Genomic DNA, 24,046 nt, shown 5'->3' with positions numbered 1-24,046 from the left:
TCACATGTACCGGGGAAGGGCCCTGAGGACGTCTGTATGTAAAAAGACACGATGCTGCCACCAGCAAGGATCTTGTTCATCAGGATTCGGGGTAAAGAATAAAATGCCTCAACTCAGTACAGGGAGGTGAGTGCGACATGGAGGGTGAGAAGGGCATTTTTTGGGTAATAAGATCTTTGAAGACACGGGCATGCTAACAAGGCAGGGAGGAAGCTGATAGGCAGGAGGATCAGAGTTATCCCCAGGAGGAAATGCTGTGGACTCCATTACTTCTCGAGAACTCACACTACTTGTTCCAACTGTTGATGTCACCATGGGGAAGGAATTGTGCCACTGGAGACAATGGAGCCCCTGTCCTCATGGCCTCATAAGGGGTCCTACCTCACCAAGGACTGGGGATGCTGCTGTCAACATCCCTCTCCGTCCACTGCCCCTCCTCTGAAAGCAGCCGCTTCCCAGATGCGCAGGGCAACCCCGCTTTCCAGATCCTTCGCCACACAGAATTCTCGGTGCACCTCTCCACAGGTGAGCTCAGTACCTTCTTTTATCTCGTACAATGCCCCCCACGAACCTGCCAATGTCTTCAGAACAGAGACTCTGCTTAATTCATTCTGGTGTCCCTCGCGTGGAGCCTGCTGCCTGGCACATAGTAACTACTCATTAAATGTCTGCGGAAGAGGGGCGCCTGGCTGGCTCAGTCGGTAGAGCATGTGACTCCTGGTCTCAGGCTTGGGAGTTTGAGCCCCACCTGGGTACAGAGATTACTTAAAAAATAAAATCTTAAACAATTATTTTTAAAGGTTTGTGGAATATATGAAACACAAGGACAATACGGCTAATACAGTGATAAATATATAGAGAATATCACATAATCATAACTTAGTCTTATCAAGATAATAGCAACACGAAGTACTGTTTGTAAGCCAAGGTTATATAAAATTATAGGAAATGAGGGGATACACATGCTATGACAGAACTACTGGGGACATGTTAATTTCAGGACTGAAACTAGAAAAAGAATAAACAAGAAGCACTTTACTGATTAGTTAACCTTTACTGGGTGATGGAGCCCAGAGAAATCAAAGAGCATAGGCTTTGGAGTCAGGTTGCCTGTGATGAAAACTACACCACTATTTCCTAGTTCTGGGACTCTGGGCCAACATGTAAATATGCCTCAGTTTCCTCCTTTGCAAAATAGGACATCATAGGCTTGCTGTGAGCATCATGTTGGTTGAAACATTAAGCACTTAAAACTGTGTCTGTCATATATAAGTACCCAATGTGGGTGTACGTTCTGTTATATTGATTGGTCCACTGTCATGAGCACTCATTAAGTCCCGCCCACAAAGACCACCATGTCTGCTTTTGAGCCCTTGACTCCAGCAGGGCTGTCCGGACTCAGCCCAAATCCCTGCAGGTCTGCAAAGGACAAAGCTTTAGAGCTAAAACGAAAGGACATTTGCCTCCAGCATTACAGCTAAGTTCTTTGATAATCTGGGGAATAAAATGCTTATGAAATCCCTGTGGGAGTCCGTGCTGTTGTATCAAAATCACTGAAAGTACCTGGTCTGTCTAGAAACAGGAAATACAGAGCCCAGGCACAGAGAGCAAAAACAGCTCTGGAAAGGAAGTGAGAAGGGCAAGTTTGAGGTCTAGCTGTACCCATAACTGGCCAACGTTCCTTTTCTCAGAAGACCATGGGAATATTCCCAGGATTCCAGGCCCTGCATACGCCAAGACCATCCACAGGCACAGAACTTGTGAGAGTCAATCCAGGACACTAATCAAAGCAGGGGTTAGAAAGGCTAAGGCTGTAGGCATAGGTATTCCATGGTCAAGAGCATGAACCAGAGCTGGGCAAAGAAGGAGCACCCAGGCTGAGCCTTGCATGAAAAATCAGGAGCAAAATCTGGAGGTTCAGAATTCAGACTGCTACACTACTGTGCTTGCCACTTGGGGTACAGAGCTGATGCCGGTGGGACATCTAGGAAGTCATCTTGCCTTTGTTCAAAAGGACACCTTTACTTCACAGAATGGACTTACCTTGGGAGCCACTGGGTGGCTCAGTTCGTTGAGCGTCCAACTCTTGATTTCAGCTCAGGTCACAATCTCAGTTTGTAGAATCCAGCCCAGCACTGGGCTCTGTGCTGAGTATGGAGTTTGCTTATGATTCTCTCTCCCCCTCCCTCTGCTCCTCTCCCTGGCTCACGCTCTTCTTTTCTTTGTCTCTCTTTCTCTCAAAGAGAGTTTTAAAAAATAATGGACTTGATTTTATTCTTACTTTAACTGCCCAAGAATTTATCCCTGGTATTCTCTCTGTTCTGATAGGATTACGCTTCTCTCTGCATCTTGGATGGGAGGAGGAGGTGGAGGAGGAGGATGGACACTGGCTGTAACCATAGTATTTAGTGAGCTGAGGCTCCAGAAGGCTTCCCTCCAAAGGAAGAGTTGGGGGGCCTTGGGAAGGGTCGTGAGTGCGGAGCCCCGGCCAGCACTGACCACAGGGTATTCCAGAATCCCCATTGTCCACCTTCCCCCATCCTCACCCTGACCCTCTGGGCTTGGACCTCCTTCCCACTGACATGTGACAACAGCTTCCTTCTCTCCAATTTCACCCAGATCCAATACCAAACCTCATGCCTAAATCACACCCCCCTCCCCTCTGTTTCAAGGACACAAACCTGATCACACCATCGTCTTGCTTCTGAAAAAGGCATTCCCAGGAAATCGAAGTATTGCATATTCTGGGCCTCACCATTTCCTCTTCATCTTTTCCCTTCCCATAGCTCAGGGGTGGGCCACTCACCTAATTTTGGCCAGAAAGACTTACTTAGTAAGTTGGGTTCTGAGAAGGAGTTTCCCCCATGGAAAACAGACCCAGGGAATGCAAACCCGCACCAAGGCAGAAAGGATGCTTGACAACTGTGGACTAGAAAGTGGCACAGAAGACGATAGCACTTCCTAGAAGGTTTATCACACCCCTGGGACCCTTTGTGGAGCTGGTCCCATGCAGTCTTCTAGCGCATTCCCAGCACTCCCCACAGCACCCCTAACCATTTGCCCACCAGACTCTTGTCCAACAATTTTAGCCAATGGACCTGTGCTAGGGGGACAAGGTACCTCTAAGGTTATCCGGGCTCGGGTTTTGCAGAACCAAAAAGAGCTCTGAGTCGCCGGGGACAGACGTAGTGGGCTTTTCAGAAATGCCTTGATCTGAGCCCATGGCATGGGACCACCCCTCTCTGGCTCCGCCTTGGACTTCACTGGCTTTGCCAGAAGGGACTCCGACTCCCCTCCTCACGTGGACCTCTATAAAAACTATTCCACAAGCCCAATCACTACTCTCATCTCATCCAAGGTTTCTGTCTGCCGAGACTCAGGCTCTCTGGCATTATATGGAGTTCCTTCAACCGTTTATAAAATGGGATTTCTAACCCTTTCAGCATCGTATTAACAGTTAAGAGCTGGGGAGCTGGGAACACATCAGGGCTCAGCTCTTGACTTCTCCTTTACTGAAGAATCATTGATTCATTCATCGAAGAAGTATTTTTCCAAGAGCTCCCCAATATGTATCAGGCATCAGGTACTGGGCAATGAACACGAAAGAATCACCTTCTTGTGCAGCGGTAGGGGGTTGGAGGGGGATATAACAGTAAGTAGATTTAAATATCACACGTTCAGGGGCGCCTGCGTGGCTCAGTCAGTTGTGTCAGGCTTTGGCTCAGGTCATAATCTCATGGTTCATGGGTTCAAGCCCTGCATCTGGCTCTGTGCTGACAGCTAGCTCAGAGCCTGGAGCTTGCTTCAGATTCTGTATCTCCTCTGCTCTCTGACCCTCCCTGCTCATGCTGTCTCTCTCTGTCTCTCAAAAATAAATAAATAACATTTAAAAAATTTAAAAATAAATAAATATCACATGTTCAATATGCATTAGTTCTCTTCATCATCACATCATCATCATCATCATTTCATGCATCACTTGGGATTACATTTGGCTGTGAGTGGCCAAAAACCCAATAATGGTTTAAGCAAAATGGATTTTTTTTCTTTGATGTAATGTCTGAAGGTAAGCTGTCCAAGCCTTGTGTGATGGCAATTGCTGCCAGTGCCTTTCTACCCCATACATATTCACCATTCCCAAACATGTTGATGGCTGCAGACTGCCTCTCTCAGACTCTCTGCCCTTTCTCTGGCCCCCGCAGAATGAGCAGTTTCAAGAAAACCTGAGAGTGGTGCCCTGGTAGAAGCCCTCACCCAAGGGCAGAGAGGTGCTGGGGTATAGATACCCCAGCCCCCCCTCCTTCCAAGCAGAGCATCTCTGCGGCACATGCTCTGCGGTGTCCCTGAGATCCCATGCCGAATGGACCCACCATCACCTGCTCATTGCCACACCCCGTACGAGCTTCCTTCCTTTTTCTCCTTCACATCCCCATCCCGGATCAGTGCTTCCTGGGATCTCTGGGCAAATGAATCACCTTCTCTCGAATCGCTGACACAGGGGTCTGCTCTTCTAGGAAAACCTAACTGAACACATGGTCTAAGGTGGCCACTAATGCTCCGCCCATCTCATCTGCGTTCCAGCCAGCAGGAAGGAGGAAGCAGTGAGAGAGTGGGAGTCCAGTCAGCCTCCCTGGAAAGGACATGCCTTGGGGATACCTCAGTTGATGCCCCATTGAGCACAATTTACACAGTTTCAGTGGTTAGTGAAGGAAACTAGGAGGTTTCATTCTTACTCTGAGTCATCCTACAGGATCTGGCATGCTATTATTAAGGAAGGTGGAGGAAACGGTTCTAACAGGCCAGAATCCAGGGACATAGCCCTGTGGCATAGCCTGGGGCCCCAGGAGCCGATGTCTGGGTGCCTGATGAACCATAAGTAGCATCTTGCAAAGCTCCTCCCCCACAGCCCCTGAGTCATCACTTCGGGGCGGGGCCTGCCTACCCACCTGCTCCCAGACACAGGCAAGGTGTCACTTAGTGGGTCTCTGAAATCCTAGGAGGAAAGCAAGGACTTGGCTCTGTCAAAGCACCAGGATGCAATTAAATCATCAAGCTGGCTTTTCCTGCACCTAGATTTTAGAGAAATAAGGAGTGCTGTCCAAGACCTCTGCCCTCAAAGGGCTTGGAAGATTCATAAAGAGGCGTGACAGATGCATTAAAACGATGTGGCTCGTGACATGTGAGTGGCCCCGGAGAGAGAGCCACAGGAGGCAGCTCCTCGGACACTGCAAACCCGCAGGACATTGGTGTGGCAAGAAGGCAGGAGATTTAAGAACGCATCCACGGAACCCTTACCATATGCAGCCACGCACTACCTAGAAAGCTTTTTAACCTTTCTTGGCCACTCTGTGAAGAAGGTTTCATTTGGGACACTACTTTGGTTTTTTTTTAATTTTTTAAACATTTATTTATTTTTGAGAGACAGAGACACAACATGAGCAGGAGATGGGCAGAGAGAGAGGGAGACACAGAATCTGAAGCAGGTTCCAGGTTCTGAGCTGTCAGCACAGAGCCCGATGTGGAGCTCGAATCCATGAACCGTGAGATCATGACCTGAGCCAAATTTGGATGCTTAACCGATGGAGCCACCCAGGCGTTCCTGGAGCACTGTTTTAAAGATGAAGCAGCCAAGGCTTCGATAGATGGAATATATAATCAGCCCTCAGTCATATCGCCAGTAAGAGACAGAGAATATGATTTTTAGAAATATGAATGATAGGGGCACCTGAATGGCTTGGTAGGTTAAGCATCTGACCCCTGATTCTGGCACCAGTTGTGGTCTCACGGATTCATGAGTTCAAGCTCCGAGTCTGGCTCTGCATTGGCAAACTGGAGCCTGCTTGGGATTCTCTCTCTCCCTCTCTCTCTGCCCCTCCCCTGCTCATTCTCCTTCTCTCTCAAAACAAATACATAACTAAATAAACTTGAAAAAATATGAATAATAATAATGCACACGTTAACTGTATGTGTTAGGCCCAGGGCTGAGTACCTTTCCTGCTGAGGCCACAGGAACCTCACAATTAAGCCTTAAGCTCAAGGAGGTACGATTGATTGTTTCCATTTTACAGACAAACAAACTTGAGGCCAGGAGACTAAGAAGCTAGAAAAAAGTAATAGCAGGATTTAAAAGACTGTCGTCCAGCTGCCAGTCATGTGCCTGGATCCTCTCTATGGACCTGTCTGCCCACAGTTGCTTGGCCCTCACCTAAAAATGGCCAAGGTCAGAGGCGCCTGGCTGGCTCAGTCGGTTAAGTCTCTGACTTCAACTCAGATCATGATCTTGCGGTTCAAGGGTTCAAGCCCCGCATCAGGCTCTGTACTGACAGCTCAGAGCCTGCAGCCTACTTTGGATCTGTGTCTCCCTCTCTGTCTGCATCTCCCCCTCTCACGCTCTGTCTCTCTCTGTCTCTTAAAAATGAATGAACGTTTAAAAAAATTTTTTTAATGGCCAAGGTCAGGCACCAGGTCCTTGACTAGCCATTCCCCTCCGGGAGGAAGCTAGCAGAACAGGAGCTGGTTTTGGGGTCCCAGACTGCAAGCTCCCCACAGTAAGGAACGCTTTTTCTTATACTGAATGGCTCACACAGACGCGTGGGCTAGGACATAGCTCAGGAAACATTTCCTGTAAAGGCTCAGAGAGTAAATAATGTCTTCAGCTTTATCTCCCACATCATCTCTGTCACACCACTCAACGCAGCTGTTGGAGCTCAAATGCAGTTGTAGACAATTCACCAACAAACAGGCATGGATGTGTTCTAAGAAAACTTTATTAATGGACATCACTGTCACCATGTCATAGCAGTTTCAGGGATCCCCAAATACCATTCTCCTTTTGACTGTTTTCCAATCACGTAGAAACATAAAAACCAGTCCTGGCCCACAGGCTATACAAACAAAGTCAGGGGAGGGGGGCAGGCTAGGTTTGACTCATGGGCCATGGTTTAGCAACCCTTGAGCAAGGATCTGGAAAACTCCCTGGACAAGAGTGATGCTTGAGGGCTTCGTTTTTCTTTCCCACTTACAGAGCGGCTAAAAGACTGGACCGTGCGTGCGTTGCTTTTTTGTTTTTTAGGATGGCAAGTGGTTAGAGAATTCACGTCTAGTGCTGGGCTGGCCCACTTCAGCCCCTCCGGCAGACAGTAATGCTTACAACCTGAAAAACAGAAGGCAAGGCAGCGCCCACAGGTCAGGGCCCATAGGCCCGGCTAAGGAGGTCGAACTTTCTTCGAGTTGCCTTTTGGGCGGGCAGTACCAAGGACAGTTCCCTGGGGTTGGTGCGCCAGGGTTTCTTGCCCCACATGACACAGAGAGGTTGAGTGACTTGCCCAGTATCACCCAGCCTACAGCAGGAATTCACGTTCAGGGTTGCCTACAGGCAGTTTCTAGAAACTGCAGATCCTGGGCTGGTGAAGCAGAGCCAGGAACCACAGGGTGCTCCCCACTGGCCACATTGCAGTGGCTCCAAGCTGGCCCGCTGTATATTTATTGCTTTCAGGCTTGATCTAGGCACCCACGCTGTCTACAACCTAAACCCGCTCTCCTCTTCCAACTCTACCCACACCCCAACAAAGCCAGATGCCTGTGCCCTGGCAGCAAGGGGGCGCAGGCCTTTCAGAGGGAGGGATTAATTAAAAAGTCCAGTGGGATGATCCAGAATATATCCCTGTTTCCTACAACCCCCCCCCCCCAACATATGCTGCTCAGGAGGATAGGTGCCCAGCAGGGCTGGGGCAGAGCAGTTGAGCCACAGGCTGTGTTTTCAAAAACAATGGCAAAGGGGGACCAATGCTGGCACTTCAGAGGGTCCTTCCCAGGCCGGGGGCACAACAAACGTTCTGTTTTACTTAATCCTTAGGACAACTAGGGGCTGTGCCTTCTCACACTTGGTCTGCAGGATAAAGGAACTGAATGCAGCTGGTCAATGCATCCTGCTAGACAAAGCTGTTCCACTCCCAAGTGCAGTCTCTTCTCCCTCCAGGGCTCAGGAGGACAGCTCCACGGCGTCCAACCTGGACTTCTGTCCCCAGTTCGCTTGCAATGTCTCAACAACCACTAGCCCAGATATGTTTGAAATGACCCAACAGACTGGGTTAAAAACAAACCTTTCGGGCACTCCTGGGTGGCTCAGGCGGGTTGAGCATCCAACTTCAGCTAACATCCTAATTTTGCAGTTCGTGGGTTTGAGCCTCGCATCAGGCCCTATGTTGCCAGCATGAAGCCTGCTTGGGATTCTCTGTCCCCTTCTCTCTCCGCCCCTCCCTTGCTCACCCCTTTTTTCAAAAATAAATAAAATATTTTTTTTTAATTAAATAAATGTTTCAGGCAAAGAGTAGTCTGCTTTACATGGCACCAAGCAAGAAACTTGATGGTTGTCATTCATTCATTCATCCAAATACCTATCTATCCATCTGAGGAATCAATCATTCTTTCAGGGTTTTTTTTAAGTTTTATTTATTTATTTTTGAGAGAGACAGAGAATGCAAGAGTGGGACAAGGGCAGAGACAGAGGAGAAGAGAGAATCCCAAGCAGGCCCCCCACTGTCAGCACAGATCACATGGCTCAAACTCACAAACTGCAAGATCATGACCTGAGCTGAAATCAGGAATGGATGCCTAACTGACAGAGCCACCCAGGCGTCCCCAATCATTCTTTTACACAGGTGATAAATATTGCCAGGACCCCTTTTAGTCGGGTCCTAGACTAGTCCTGGAGAGGAAAAGTACAAAGATGTATTAAGATCTGGTCCCCGCACACTCCCAACGGTTAACATTTTAGAGTAGTGAGGTTTCAGAGTCCATCTCTGGGAACCAGTTGTGGGAAAGAAGGGTAGGTGAAGACCTTGCAAAAGGGCCACTGAAAGCCAAGGAACAGGTAGGTGGTCTACCTGGACAGGAATGAATCCGTGTTCCTTGATTACCTCCACCTCTTTTCCCTGGGGCCCACCTCCCTCACCGATGACGGGGCGATCATTCCTTCAGAGATTCAGAATGTGGGTCAGTGCATAGATGTCACAAATTGGTAAAACAAAAGGAAGCTGGGAAGAATTGTTTTTAAGTTTATTTATTTTTGAGAGAGAGAAAGAGTAAGTGCAAGCAGGGGAGTGTCAGAGAGAGCAGGAGAGAGGGAATCCTACGCAGGCTGCTGGCTGACAGCACAGAGCCTGATATAGGGCTTGCTTTCATGAACCACAAAATCTTGACCTCAGCCGAAATCAAGGGCTGTTTAGTCCAGTTTTAGCAAGAATCATGCAAGGTCAGTTTAGCAAAAATCCCCCATCTTTGATTTCTGATCAGATTCCTCATCTCTTAGCCTTGATATTTTATTACTCTGGGTCTGTCTTCAGCAAGATCCCTGCTGAACCCATTTAGCCAGAACCACCCCCCTGCTCCCTGATACTTCCTCTTAGTAATTTTCCACCCACTGACTCCCTGGTGCCCCAGCCCAACTGCTGCTCTGCTATAAACCCATCCTTTCCCTGTCATATATGGAAGGGAGTCCTATTTTCTACTGAGGTCTCCCTTCCCCTATCACAATAGCTCCCAAATAAAACTTGCCCTTTCCACTTTAATTTCTGTCCGGCTCCACCTTTCTCTAGCACACTGACGCCACAGAGGGGAGGTCCGCATGGAAAAGATTCATTTGTTCATTCAAACACAACCCACTAGATAAAACCTGCTCTGAAAACCAGGGTACCCAAGCGGTTCTGAGTCACAGGGAATAATAAATCCCATCTGGACGCACAGAAACTTTGGGCTGATTGTCAGTTCAACACTCATCCTCAGACACCAGCATCTGTGAACTGGCAAGGAATACATGTTTTCCTTGCTTCAGTTTTCCAGTCTGTAAAATGGGCCTGTTTTAGCATCACCACAGACAGGTGTGAGGATCAAGCCAGATAAGCAGTGTCTGCGCCAGTTGCAGTGGTGCCCAGAGAAGTTGCCACAGGCATCTGGCGTGAGCGAGGGCACAAGGAGACAGAAGCACAGAGCATCTGAACCACAGAACACTTAGGGGGAGCCTAGCATTTGACACCATCCCTAAACTCAAGAATCAATATGAGTCATCAGAACATGGGGATACAGAGAGATCGATGTCAAAGGAGCAGAATGCAGGGAGAATTACTTCCAGCTTGGGGGATAACGGGTCTTCAAAGAATGAGGGGATGTTTGGGATCAAGCCACTGCGAGGGTTTATGCCCAGAGAGGGTCGTAAAGGGCATTTTAAGAGGACAGTGCAGCACCCATGCTTAAAGCCAACACTGGTCGTCATCCATTGCCCACAGACCTAAAATCCAAAATGCTTGCTGATCGGATATGCAAGTGTGTATAATTTTATAATTGCTCCCATTTTGTGTGAATATCATGTTCCATGGCAGAAGAGTCAAGAGTCTGGCTATGGCTTATTGCCCCAGAACCCACTGGGGATACATTATATGATGTATGTATCACACTGCCTTTCGAAAACCAAAATAATTCTAAATTTCAAACCAGGTCCAGTTTTGAGTAAGAGATGAGCCCATATTAATAACAACTTAATATCTGTTAAGTGGTTACCATATTCAGGCAATTCTCTGAGCATTTAATGAAGTTAATCCTAGTGATGTAGGCAGGTGCTGTTCTTACACTATTATACTATTATTATTATTTTGTTTTATTATTGTTTTTGCACAGATGCACATGCTTTGAATGAGCACTACTCTTTTTTCTTTGGCCTCAGGATCTTTGCACATGCTTCCCTTGCTGCTAGAAATGTTCTTTCTCTAACACATTGCCTACTTGACTCTCAGTTACTGTCACTTCCTTCTAGAAATCTCTCCCGAGCTTTAGCTGCCCTGATCTATGCATTCTGAGGGCCGTGCATTTCTCTTTCATTTCATTTACATAGCTGTAATTTGAGATATATATACAAACTTTTATTCATGTCTGTCTCTGCTACTAAATTGTCTACTTCCTGAAAGCAGCTACAGGGTCTTTTATTCCCCGCCCCCCCCACACACACCTTGTTCTTCGTATCACCAGCATTAATTAACACAGTCTCTGATAGGAGGCTGATGCTCAGTAAAATTGGACGAATGAAAAAATGCTCTAAGATAGCGGATCGGAGAGCAATGAGGACAGAGGATTATTGTGGTTGCCTAAAGCACACAAGAACAGAACCAATCCTCCTCCTTCCCATCAGCCTCTCAACTCCCACTTGCGCTCCCTGAGCCTTGGCCAAGACAGATCTCTCATAAAGCAACAGTTCGGTGGGAACGCACCATCCATCTGTTAGTACCGACCAGGAAGTATGACCTCCGCGCAGTGCAATATGGTCCATCCACACGGGAGCATTCCGTGTGCGTCCCTCCGCATCTGCGCTGCGCTGTGCTGCACTCCAGCAGACTCCCCTAACGGGAGGGGATGAAACGTGTGGGTGTGGTGCGCTCTCTCAACAGGCTGTACACACCACGGCCTTCAAAACTTGATGCACGAGAAATGAGTTTCTCATACAGTGCACGGTGGCAGGCAGCAGGATGCTGGTTATGTCTCTCCGTGGCATTAAAGCAAAGGCTGCCCAGATTTCCTCTGGGAGCGACTGGAAATCTACAGGCTGGTGTAAGAGAGGCCATGCGCAGGGCCAAAGGACGACTTCATATTGAACATGTTTGTGGTGGGGTAAAGGACGTCTTGTCATTCACGCATCCTCAAAACGGATAAGTAATTTCAGTCAATAATCGTTCAGTGCCCTGGGATCATTCTGATCAAAAGATGGAAACCTCAATAAAGGAGAGATGAGGGGTAGTTCCGGATGAGCATGGAGGCCACATGGAAAAACTGGGTACCAGGAAATTGGCAAGGGGGATCCTGGGTACCACACTCTAAAGTCACCATGGCTCCAAGGCCTGGGATGGCCTAGTCCGTAGGGCATCTGACTCTTGATTTTGGCTCAGGTCATGACCCCAGGGTTGTGGTATCAAGCCCTGTGTTGGGCTCCACACTGAGCCTGTCTGGGATTCTCTCTTTCCCCCTCTACCCTCCCCTCCTCAAAAAGAAATAAGTAAGTAAGTAAATAAATAAATAATAAACTCACCAAGATACAAAAAATCAACCAGTGGCACCAAGGAGAGAATAAACTCGGCAGATCAGAAAAATCAAGTTGATGGTATCAGAAGGTGGTAAGGACAGGGCAGGAGTAGAAGTTGGCCTGATTGCTTTGGAAGGCACTTCAGCATTATCTTTTAAAAAACTGAGACACCTGGGGGCACCTGGGTAGCTCAGTCGATTGAGCATCCAACTCTTGGTTTGGGATCAGGTCATGAGCTCATGGTTCGTGGGACTGAGCTCTGCGTCAGGCTCTGCACTGACAGTGCGGAGCCTGCTCAGGATTCTCTCCGTCCCTCTCTCTCTGCCCCTGCCCTGTTCAAGTGTTTGCTCGCTCACTCTCTCTCTCTCAAAACAAATCAACGGTAGAAAAAAAAAAAAGAAAGAAAATTAAAAAAAAAAAAAAGCAGAGACACTTATATACTGTGATATATAATTCTCACTATCTTCTTAGAGAAATCCTCATGTAAGCACAAAGGAAGGCATAAGAAGTTCACTGCAGTATGGTCATCGCTGCAAAACCGGGGAACACCCCCGCTATCCAGTACTGGAGGAAGGAATAGACAAACTAACACAGTCATCCAGAGAATACAATGCAACAGTGAGAAATGCATTAACATGTAAATATCCCAAAGGGATTCTGGTGAGAGAAGACAAAAAAGTTAAGATGTCACAGGACTCAGCAAGCATGCTGCCATTTTCTTACATGCACCTACTCAACACAACAATACTGTACATTGTGTGCTTCCCAGGACCATATATTTGTGTGTATTTGTGAAGCGGGCGGTCCAGTAGGTTACACCCCAAATTGTGAACAGCAGCCACCTTGGGGGGACAGGGTGCAAAATAGACTTGGGTGTGGGGACTCATGGGGATTTTAGCCTGGTCTATAATATCCCGTTTATTTCATAAGGGGTATATGGTCATACTTTACTACTCAAGTTAAACATTAAAAAAAAAAAGTTATTCAAAAGGATGAGCGAGTTAGGAGGAAGCCAAGCACCTGAGCAGAGTGAAATTGCACTTGAAAATGCAGCCAGGAGAAAGGGAGAGGGGCTCAGAATGAGACCAAGGTCTCTTGGCACCTAGATGTCTTGGTGCTCTGAGGCTGGTCTTGGTGGCTGGTCTCTCTGCAGATGTTCTTGGCCCTGTGCAACCTCCAGGGACCAAGAACTTCTGACAAATGTGGAAAAGAAGGCTTTTCTTTCGGGGAACAACAGACGCAGAGGTGGGGGTATAGAGAAAGGAAGGGACACGCAACAGGAATGTCATCATGTCTGTTAGATAAAGAAAGGTTCCAGGGCACCTGGGTGGCTCAGTCAGTTAAGCGTCTGGCTTCAGCTCAGGTCATGATCTCACAGTTTGTGGGTTCGAGCCCCATGTCGGGCTCTGTGCTGACAGCTAGCTCGTAGCCTAGAGCCTGCTTCAGATTCTGTATCTCCCTCTCTTTGACCCTCCCCTGCTCACGCTGTCTCTCTCTCTCTCTCTCTCTCAAAACTAAATAAAACATTAAAAAATTTTATATTAAAAGAAAGGTTCCCCAGGCGCCGCTACTGACATGGGGCTTATTTAAAGCTTTAACAAATCATCTGAAAGAGATTTATAGTTAAATATCTCACATACAAAGTACGTTTAAGCTCGGGTGTAGGAAAATGCCAAGCAGATAAAGATAAATAAATGGCAGAGTAGAAATGACCCCAGGTCTGACCCAGTCTCAAAATTTTTACATCCATCCAGGCTGTCCCAGGGATTCAAGAAGATTGTTCAGAATGCCCTTGGAAAACTGCAAACTGGCGTACCTATGCTGCTTATTGTGATGATCAGGTCACTGTTAGTTTTACATCCGGATTTGGCAATAGAACTCGAAAATGGGATCCATAAAGGAGTTTAGCATTCTGTTCAGGACTGGGAGAGCTTTACAAGATGATTTTGCTTTAACAAGGACTCAGCCTCAGCTTTCTCTTGTTTTTTCTTCCTAATTAGAAGTACTCTGTCCCGATTTTAAAAAGTTGGGGAAGTAGAACAGAAATAAAGCCACGCATCATCCCAGCAGCACCAAAACGCCACACAGTACTTGCGACGTGATTAAGTGAAGGAATGAATGAATGAATGAATGAATGAATGAATGAATGAATGAATCTGCTCTTACCATTTTGCTGCCTTCCCTCCCAGGCTTTTCTCACTGACCCGTTTCCCAGGGTGGCAGGGGAGGTGCTGTGTCGGTCTCCACTTTTGCCACCTGCACTTTCCACGGATCTCATCAACTGTCCCTCATGGCGCTCTGTAGCCTTCAGAACTGTGCTGGATTTCCTGGGTTCGATGGGTTTAATCCAGTCCTCATGTTGAAATAGCCACCATCACTCTCCAGATCTCCATCTTTGTGCAATGGTCTGCATTCTCTGGCCTGCTCTGAATGCCTGAGAACGCTCCAGCGCTTACAATATGATGGCTCAGAATAGATATGGCTGGGGATTGGCACAGGCTATGTTTTACAGTTTGTTATTAGTGTTACGGTTATGGTTATTGTTGCCACTTTGTGTTAATAATATGGATTGTTTGCTAAGCTGCCCAGTTTATTTACTTAATTTTTTTTTACTTTTAGAGAGAAAGAGAGCGCACGTTCAAGTGGGGGAGAGAGGCAGAGGGAGAGGAAGAAAGAGGATCTTAAGCAGGCTCCAGGCTCAGGGGTGAGCCCAACTCGGGGCTCCATCCTACGACCATGAGATCATGACCTGAGCCCAAATCAGAGTCTGATGCTCAACCGACTGAGTCACCCAGGTGTCCCTATTTATTTAATTCCTAAGATAAAGGAAAACAGTCTCCAGGTCCTACAGAGGTTAAAGAGGAGACAAGGCAGAGATCACACATCACGGTAAATTCTAATATAAAAGGAAGGCTCCACAGTAAGAAATCTATGGAGAACACAAATCGTCTCAAAGAATAAGTCAGCCCGGGATAACCTTTCGCTGCTCTTTGAGAAAGGATATGGAAGGGCAGAGAACCCTTCTTCCTGAGACTAAGAGGAGACCAATCCAATAAGACAGGTAGTTATAGCTCCGTGTGATGAAGCGTCCAGCAAACATTTGGAATGCGTTCATTGTTGGGGACTCCCTGCTTTCCAGAATTCTCCTACTAGCCAGATTTTTCAGGATCCACTTTTCCTATTGTTCATTTTGTGATGGACACTCCATCAGTTCCTGTTTCTCCTCCCCTAGTCCCCACGTTTGGGGCCCCCGGACCAATCATACTACTGAATTATAAAACCCAGCAATTGTGGGGCTCCTGGGTGGCTCAGTAGTTAGGCGTCCGACTTTGGCTCAGGTCATGATCTCCTGGTCCATGGGTTTGAGCCCCACATCAGGCTCTGTGCTGACAGCTCAGAGCCTGGAGCCGACTTCAGATTCTGTGTCTCCATCTCCCTCTGCTCCTCCCCCACTCATGCTCTGTCTCTCTCTTTCAAAAATAAATAAATGATAAAAAATTTTTTTTGAAAAAGATAAAGCCCAGCAATTGGAACAGCCCTCATAATCTAAAACTTGCTGCCCAATTACTGGAGGACTAGGTGACATGGTAAGATTCTATTCATTCCCTGAATCCTTCACCTGTCCCTCCCCCCCACACTAAATGGGCTAATTCATCGGATAGACCATGCTGTCATTCATTTTGTTGATTCATCCTGCAGATACAGAATGAACACTTGTCATGAGTCATGTACCATTACAGCTCTGAGGATCAAAGAGAGAACAATGACCTTGCCCTCATCAAATTCCATTCTAGTGCTGGTAGGTGGATAGTAAAGAAGTGAGCAAATAAACAAGGTGAGTTTGGATGTGCTATGAGGGACACAAAATAGGGTGTTGGGTTGAAAGTAATGGGGTGGGGGGGAGAAAAACTACTTTGGTCTGTATGGTCAGGGAAGGGCTCACTGAGATGTTACCATCTGAGTTGAGACCTACATGAGAAAGAGCCTGTCAAGTGGAAGTCTAAAGTGTGGCCCACAAAGAATGGCAGCCAACAGCCCAGGCCCAGCACAGAAGTGAAGGAGATGTGTTCAAAGAACAGAAAGAAAGCCACTGGCTGGCTTTTCTGGTGGAAGCGCAGAAAGCAAGGGGGACAGTGGTAAGAAGATGGTTCAGAGAAAGCCAGAGAGCAGACCACTTGGGCTGAGAAGGACTCAGTAAAGAGCTCACTGAAGAGCAGAGCTTCTGAGCCTTGATAAGCACATTTGTCCATCTGGTCGACCTGCTTCATGCTCCATTCTCCCCACAGAACTGGAAGTTCTTCCTAAGCCCCTATTCCTACTATATGTACATCACTCTTTTTTTTTTTTAATGTTCTTATTTATTGGGCAGGGGGGAGAGAGAGAGAGAGAGGCAGAGGCAAAGAGAAAGGGATACAGAGAATCTGAAGCAGGCTACAAGCCATGAACCTCAAGATCATGACCTGAGCTGAACCCAGATGCTCAACCAACTGAGCCCCCCAGGTGCCCCAGTACATCACTCTTACAAATCTTTTTACCAGAGCTTGGCTATGCTCTCCATGCCCCCTAGCAAACCCTGCAGTCCATGAAATAGGAGGCCCTGACTCCAACATTCTGGTTCGTCCTGTAAATCCCGGCTCACACCAGGCCTTCTAACCTGTCTGTTTCTGTCTTGCCTTTTGGATTTAACACCATGGGCTTGAGCATTTTGGAGAAGTCAGGACACCCTAAGCCCATATTTTACCCTAAGTGAGGTTCCACTTGGTTCCCTGTTCTCCATCCCCCCACCTCACCCGCCAGGCCATGTGTCTGATCCTCAGATGCTCTGTCCTGACTGTGCCCTGGTTAAGGCTTGATTGCACATCACGGTGGCCCTAAACAGTCTTGTTAAGCTTAATCATCGGACTAATTCACCAGACTTAGCTCCAAATAATTCTTGGCTGTTTCAAAGAATCAAATCTGGAGATCTGTCACAATTGAGGACATGTAAAAATTACGTTCAGGCTCCGATGGCAATTTCCAAAGAGCACTTCCCAGAATAGCTGGGAAACTGCCATGTAATTGGAATAAAGCTATGACCTCCTCAGGGGTCTGCTTGGAGGAAGGACCCCATCCATGCGAGTGCATAACCAACCGTGTATTTGTTAATAAGCACCTTCAGTACCTACCTACCTCCCACACCCTTGTGGTCATAATTCCTCCAGCACTTTGGGGGCTGGATCCCTGTCTGATAAATCAGGCACCACACTGGGAAGGCCAGAGCAGCAAAGCTGAAAAATCACATCTGCATTTTGGGCAACAGCCCCTTCCATGGCACAGTTTCAGACCCTTCATCATTCGGGCTGCCCTGTTTTCGCCTCTGGTTTTCAACAAGCATGATTAAAATGGTACTGAAGACGGGAATCTCCCCTCCCTGTGCAGCCTGAGCCGTGCACCAAGGATGTGCAGTTGAGCTTCTCACCAGAGGGGACTGCCCACGGCCCAGGGGCCAGGTCCAGCTCCCACCTGGGAGTGTCTTGCTCAAGAGAAGCATTTACTTTTGAAAAATGTTGTCAACATAAAGAATTGGAAAGGAACCCATAAAATCAGAGCTTCAAAACTTTCCTAACAAGGGGCACTCAGGGGGCCCTGTAGGCTGAGCGTCTGATTCTTGATTTCAGCTCAGGTCATGATCTCGTGGTTTGTGGGATCGAGCCCTGTATCGATCTGCACTGACAGTGCAGAGGCTGCTTGAGATTCTCCCTCTCTCTCCCCTGTCTCTGTCCTTCCCTCTCTCTTTCTCTCTCTTAAAATAAAGAAATAAATTTAAAAAAAATTTCCTAACAAAATTGCAAGACCTGCCCATGTTGGATCCACTTGGCTTGTAAGGCAAGCAAATAGCAGACACACTGGAATCTGTACCCTTGGGTCAAAGTCTGAGCTCCCATTGGCCACTGTCCCCACCGGGCCCTACACGAGGTGTTTCTGATCCCCACATGGAGGCTTCACAAGCCAAGCAATCAACAGTGGCAAACATACCCGATTCAGAGTCAGAAGGGACAACCTGACTTGTCAGCGACAACAGTCACCATCTGTCACTCACAGTGTGAGCTGGGGCTACGGAGGTGATCGGGACGCTGCCAAAACTGCCCTTACACAAAGTCTAGTTTCGCTGGGAAGAAAGCGCATCAACAGTTTCCTGCCTTCCTTACTCATTGCAAAGGTAAGAAGCGTTTCCAGGGAAGAACAGAGCGCCTCGTTCAAAGAAACAGAAGAAAAATGTGCCTTATCCAGATCAGAGAAGCCTTCTCTGATGCAGTGACATTTCAACTCAGGCCCCACGGACAAAGGGAGGCCGACCAACGAGAGGCCTGGAAAATGGAACATGAAGAATTTTCCATGGCATGGAAGCACCAGGCACACAGGTCTTGGGGCGGGAAGGAGGTTGGCAAGTCTTGGGAATTGAAAGAGGGCTTCTTTTTTTCCTTTTCATTTTTAATACTGTAGATAAAACCTTGGGAGGATTTTATTACTATGTCTTTCTTAAGAAGAGGTGCCAGAGCTCCCTATCACAGTGGTGATCTTTCCAATAGACTCCGTATTATTGAACAAGAGAGAGGTGACTGTGGTCTTGCTCGTCTTTACACGCAAATGCACAAATCCCTGGCAGAGAGTGCAGACCTTTTTTTTTTGCCCCTAAAAAGACAATGAAATATATGTAACTCCGAAATCCCCAACCTCATCAGCCCAAGACTACAAAATGAGATTATATTCCTCCTTCATACGCAAATGATGATGGCCTCAGGCCCTCCAACTGTCTCCCAGCTGTTTCCAGGGCCTCCTGTGTGTCCAGAATTGGGTTTTTATTTCTTGTTTGCACTGAGCGTCTTGCCCTGCTGGGCCCAACCGGCCTCACCAGTGGACGACTGCTAATGACGTACTTGGCTTTGGGAAGAGACTACTGTTATTTGGGTCCATAGGGTTAAGCTTCAATACTTGGTAGTGGAATGTGAACTTGGAAGCAACCCTGAAGCTAGAAAAGTTGCCCCCATCAGCCCATGCTGATGTGATGTCTCCATCTCTGATATCCCTTCCTGCCTCCCTGTGGCCAGAGGGCTACTGGCTCCCCCACCAACTGGCCCTCAGACGCTGCGGAGCTGGGATCCTTCACTAGGTAACCTCGAGCTAACCGCTACGTCTCTCTGTTCCTGCTGGTGTTTCCACAAAATGAACACATTCGCTAACTTGACCGTGACATGGGGAGAACAACCAAATAAATATTGAAGCACTGGCTATGTTATGAACAATATCCATAAAAGTATCACACAAGGGATCAGGGCTTTATGCAGTTAAAAGCTGTGGTTGGCGGGGCGCCTGGGTGGCTCAGTTGGTTAAGTGTCCAACTTCGGCTCAGGTCATGATCTCATGGTTTGTGAGTTTGAGCCCTGCGTCAGGCTCTGTGCTGACAGCTCAGAGCCTGGCACTTGCTTCAGATTCTGTGTCTCCCTCTCTCTCTGCCCCTCCTCTGCTTGCATTCTGTTTCTCTCTCTCCCTCAAAAATAAATAAACATTAAAAAAATTCTTAAAAAACAGTTGCTGGGCAAGCCTCTAGAGCAGGGCCCCAGTCACATTCCTCTTCATTTCCTACATGTCTGTTGGCACAGAGAAAATGCTTAGGAAGAAATGATGAATGGATGATCATCTATGTATTTTTGTCCTCAGCATTTTTTATCATCTTTATCAAATTGCTGGCTGTATGCATTTTGTGGTCAAACAACCATCCCAGAACCTACTCACCCCACCCCCACCCCCCACCACCACCGCCCTCCTTCTACATACACACGTTCTGAGTTGGTTTTTCTTCTGAAAAAAAGAATCGTGCAAGGCCCGAACATAAGACTTTGCCTTAGCCCCTGCTCAATTTCCACCTGGCAGTGTTTCTCAAGCTTTCTCACTTGATCTGATGGTCCTGCGTCCTGACTGCATTGTGCCTCTCAATAACTGTCCTACTCAGTTTTGTATCATCTGCATATCTGATCAGGAGACCTTCTAGGTCCTTGTCAAGTCAACCTGCCAAGATTAAAATATTTGGTAAAGCAGAAATTAACACAAAGGATCACTGTTGGACTCAAGCATCATGAATGGAAGTCTCTGTCCTCATGCAAAAAGGACAATCCATCACATTCCAGGGTTCTACCACTGGAAATCCACAGAATGGGAACACCATCAACTAACTCATCACTGTCTTACCAACAGGGACATCATAAAGATGCTCTATCGGCTGCTCAGAAATGAAGAGTCCTGGAGTCCCAATGTACTTGGTTTAACTTGACTTGACATTTTTTAATGTGGGAGACTTTACCTTAAGGTCTAAATTCCTGGCTTCTGAAAAATCCCCAACACCTGGTGACATGGAGCCCATGCTACCAAACTGCAGCCACCAGCTGAAGGTCTGTATCATGGGAAGATTCCTCCAGTTGGCCATCGTCCACATCTGGCATATTCATTTCAGTGCCTGGCCCACCACAGCATTGGGAGTTCACAGCCCTGCTCTTTGATATTCTTCCAAGGAAGACCACTGACTCCAGACCCCTATGTACCTCAACCAAGGCTAAGGAAGGAAGGCAAGGAGCCTCAGTGTGAACATTCCCAGAATCAAGAGCCCCACAGCACCGCGTACCAACTCTGTCTTTTCTAAGAGCTGATCATTAATGTTCTTTCCCAAGAGAACATAAAATTGGCCCCTCAACCCCCTTTGTTTCCCATTCAACAGGCTTCTGTGCCCTGGGGCCATGTTGGAATTCACTGGTTCCCTCTTCCATATGCTGGTGCATCTGTTTTGAGGGCTCTACCCTCATCTCCTCGGGGGTTAAGAATGAGTCTTTGTCTTCACACGTAAATAACCTCAGTTCCATCCATCCCTTTAATGGGTAAGGGTTTCTAGACCCTATCTATCAGCTGGTCACCAACCCTTTACGTATGAATCACGTAGGTCACAGTTTAGAGGGTGGAAAGGGCATTGATAGCCAAATGGGGAACAGACACTTAGAAGCAAGTCAAAAGAAGCAGCAGATAGACTCTGATGACACATAACCTTGGGATGACTGGCAGAGAGCTCACAAAGCAAGGCCAACCTTCACCATGGCATCTCAGATGCGCTTTCCGCCCTGAAGAATAGTGACCATAGCCATTTCCCAACTGTGCTAAACCTGACTTCAAAAGCAAATGAAGGTGGAAAAACCAATGCAAGACGCCTCTTGTTTGGGAGGATGCTCCACCTGGGAAGCAATTACCGGCAGGAAGAGCAGTGGAGAATCAGGGAAACTAACCTTTTCTAATCTGCTGTCTAACTGAAATGTCTCGGCAGCCAATCAATAACGGCTGTGGCAGAGGGGCACGGGAAAAGTGTCTCCTCGCCTTCACGTAAGTAATTAAAGCCAGTTTAATGAGATTGGCCGAGAGCTGGGTGTCTGGGTGCAGGAGAGGCAGACAGCAAGGTGAGTGAGAAACAAGACACTGGGTGTGAATAGCCCAGAACCTCCCTGGCAAAATGTAGGACACGGAATGCTGGGAAGAGACACTGGAATACACTGTCGTTGACAGAGAGGCAAGGAGAGAGGAAAAGAGCTCTGTGTTGTCTGAGACCTGCCCCCGGGCTCCTGTCTTGGGAGAAAATTCAGCTCCTGAATCTCACCACCGTCTATGGAATGGTGGGAGGAGCCCAGGAGTTTTGAGACCAGCTCTGCCACCAAGAAGCTGTTTGACCAGAACAAGTCCCTTCACCTTCTCAGGCATCAATGGCCTCTTCCGCAAAATGGAATGACAACAGTGTGTTCCCCAGGAGGGCTCAGGAGGGGTGCGTGTGTTGAAAAGTGTCAAGCACAGTATCTGGCTCCTGGTGGGAACATAAGGCATGAAGGATTGTCACTAGCTGCTGCTGTTGGAGTCTCCGGGTCCTCACCCAAGCAAGGGGAGGAATAGCATCCCAAAGGAGGAGGATGTAGGGAATGAAGGTCTTTTTTTTTAACGTTTATTTACTTATTTTTTTTAAGTTTATTTATTTTTGAAAGAATGAGAGACAGAACATTAGTGAAGGAGGAACAGAAAAAGAGGGAGACACAGAACTGGAAGCAGACTCCAGGCTCCGAGCTGTCAGCACAGAGCCCGACTCGGGGCTTGAACCCACGAACCACGAGATCATGACCTGAGCCAAAGTTGGACACTGAACTGACTGAGCCACCCAGGCGCACCTAAATGTTTATTTCTAAAAGAGAGCGAGCAGGGGAGGGGCAGAGAGAGGGGGAGAACAGAGGATCCGAAGCAGGCTCCAGGCTCTGCACAGTCAGCACAGAGCCCAAAGTGGGGCTTGAACTCACAAACCATGAGATCATGACCTGAGCTGAAGTCTGATGCTTAACTGACGGAGCCACCCAGATGCCCTGCACAGAGAATGAAGATCCTAACTATGCCTGACAGGACTGAGGAACAAAAATGGCAGCTTATTCTTTCTCTGGGAACAAACAAAGCAAACAAACAAAAACCCGGCAGGTCGGCCAGCAGCAAAGAAGTCACAGGCGGAAAACGGTTTTATAGAGCACGTACTGTGGTTTATGGGGATGGGACTGGCGAGGAGAGATTGGAGGAATGAACTACAACTACAGGCATCCCTCGTTTTACTGTGCGTCATCGGTACTGCCACTTCTACAAACTTTTACAAGTTTTGGCAACCCTGCATTGAGCGAGTCTATCAGTGCCGTTTTCCCACAGCACCTGCTCGCTTTGGGTCTCTGGGTCACACCTTCGTAATTCTCAACTCCAACCTCTTTTGTTCTTATTATATTCGTTAGAGTGATCAGCAATTGCAATGTGTCACAAGCTCAGATGATGGTGGGGATTCTTTAGCAATGACATCTTTTTCTCATTAAGATACAGACATAGTCTTTTTCTTTTTTTGGACATAATGCTATTACATACTTAATAGACTATGGTAAATAGAAGCACCTGGATGGTTCAGTCAGTTAAGCGTCCAACTTCTGCTCAGGTCACGATCTCATGGTCCGTGGGTTTGAGCCCCGTGTCAGGCTCTGTACTGACAGCTCGGAGCCTGGAGCCTGCTTCAAATTCTGTGTCTCCCTCGCTCTCTGCCTCTCCTTAGATCATGCTATGTCTCATTAAAAAATTAAAGAAACAACAGACTACAGTATAGTCTAAACGTTTTCTGTGCACAGGGAAGCCAAAAGAGGTGCGTGACTCACTTTACTGTGCTATTTGCTTCATGGCAGTGTTCCGGAACCAGACCCACCAAATCTACTAGCTGTGCTTGTACAGCGGTTTGCCTTCTTCCTTTCAAAAAGCACGACTAAAGGGAAACGCAGCCTTGGGGGATCCTTCCAATAGAAGAGGGGCGGCTCTCTGCCTCGATACCTCTAAGAGAAGTAAAGCCTTGAAGGCAGAGCAAGACAGCGAGAGGGGCTGGCAGGTCCCAGACAGAACCATATGGCTCGCTCCACGGTCCACGTAAATTACCTTTCAGCATGGAGCTAAACAAAAGAACTCAGAATAATTCTGTATTTTAGTCAAGCCTGCCTTTCTGCCATGCAGGTTTCCTACCCAACAGAATCTATCTGCATAGGCCGGTGCCAAATGCATCCTGGTCAGTCGGCCTGTGATTTAAGACCAGCTCTTTCTTGTCCCCATCCTCCATAATGAAGTCAGTCACATTTTATTGCCAAATGGCCCTGGTAATGCCTCTGTAACTGCCCATCGAAGGTGCTTTTGCTTTCGGGAATAAAGAGCGAATTTGAATTTCACCAAGATAAACTCGTGGCTGGGTCAATACATCGAATGGTTATCCTTTGTGCCCTGCACTTTATCTATTTTTAGGCCTTGCTCCTGCAAGGAAATAAAAATGTATTACCTGACTGTGTAAAAGCCACGGCCCTGGGGGAGAGGAGGAACATTTGTGAGCTGTTTTCTGTGGGGGGTGGGGGAGCAGAGGGGGGCAAG

General features: G+C 47.5%; 1 long non-coding RNA gene across 1 annotated transcript; it reads left to right on the top strand.

Annotated features, from left to right (window-relative positions):
• The first annotated feature begins 353 nt into the window (after positions 1-353).
• Positions 354-23,832, top strand: LOC115299973. Its single transcript, XR_003912448.1, has 3 exons — positions 354-525; positions 15,764-15,899; positions 23,323-23,832. It is a non-coding gene; the product is annotated as an uncharacterized LOC115299973 (long non-coding RNA).
• The last annotated feature ends 214 nt before the right edge of the window (positions 23,833-24,046 follow it).

Source organism: Suricata suricatta, chromosome 8 (genome assembly GCF_006229205.1).
Source record: "Suricata suricatta isolate VVHF042 chromosome 8, meerkat_22Aug2017_6uvM2_HiC, whole genome shotgun sequence".
Classification (NCBI taxonomy): domain Eukaryota; kingdom Metazoa; phylum Chordata; class Mammalia; order Carnivora; family Herpestidae; genus Suricata; species Suricata suricatta.
This window is presented reverse-complemented; position numbering and strand designations above follow the sequence as displayed.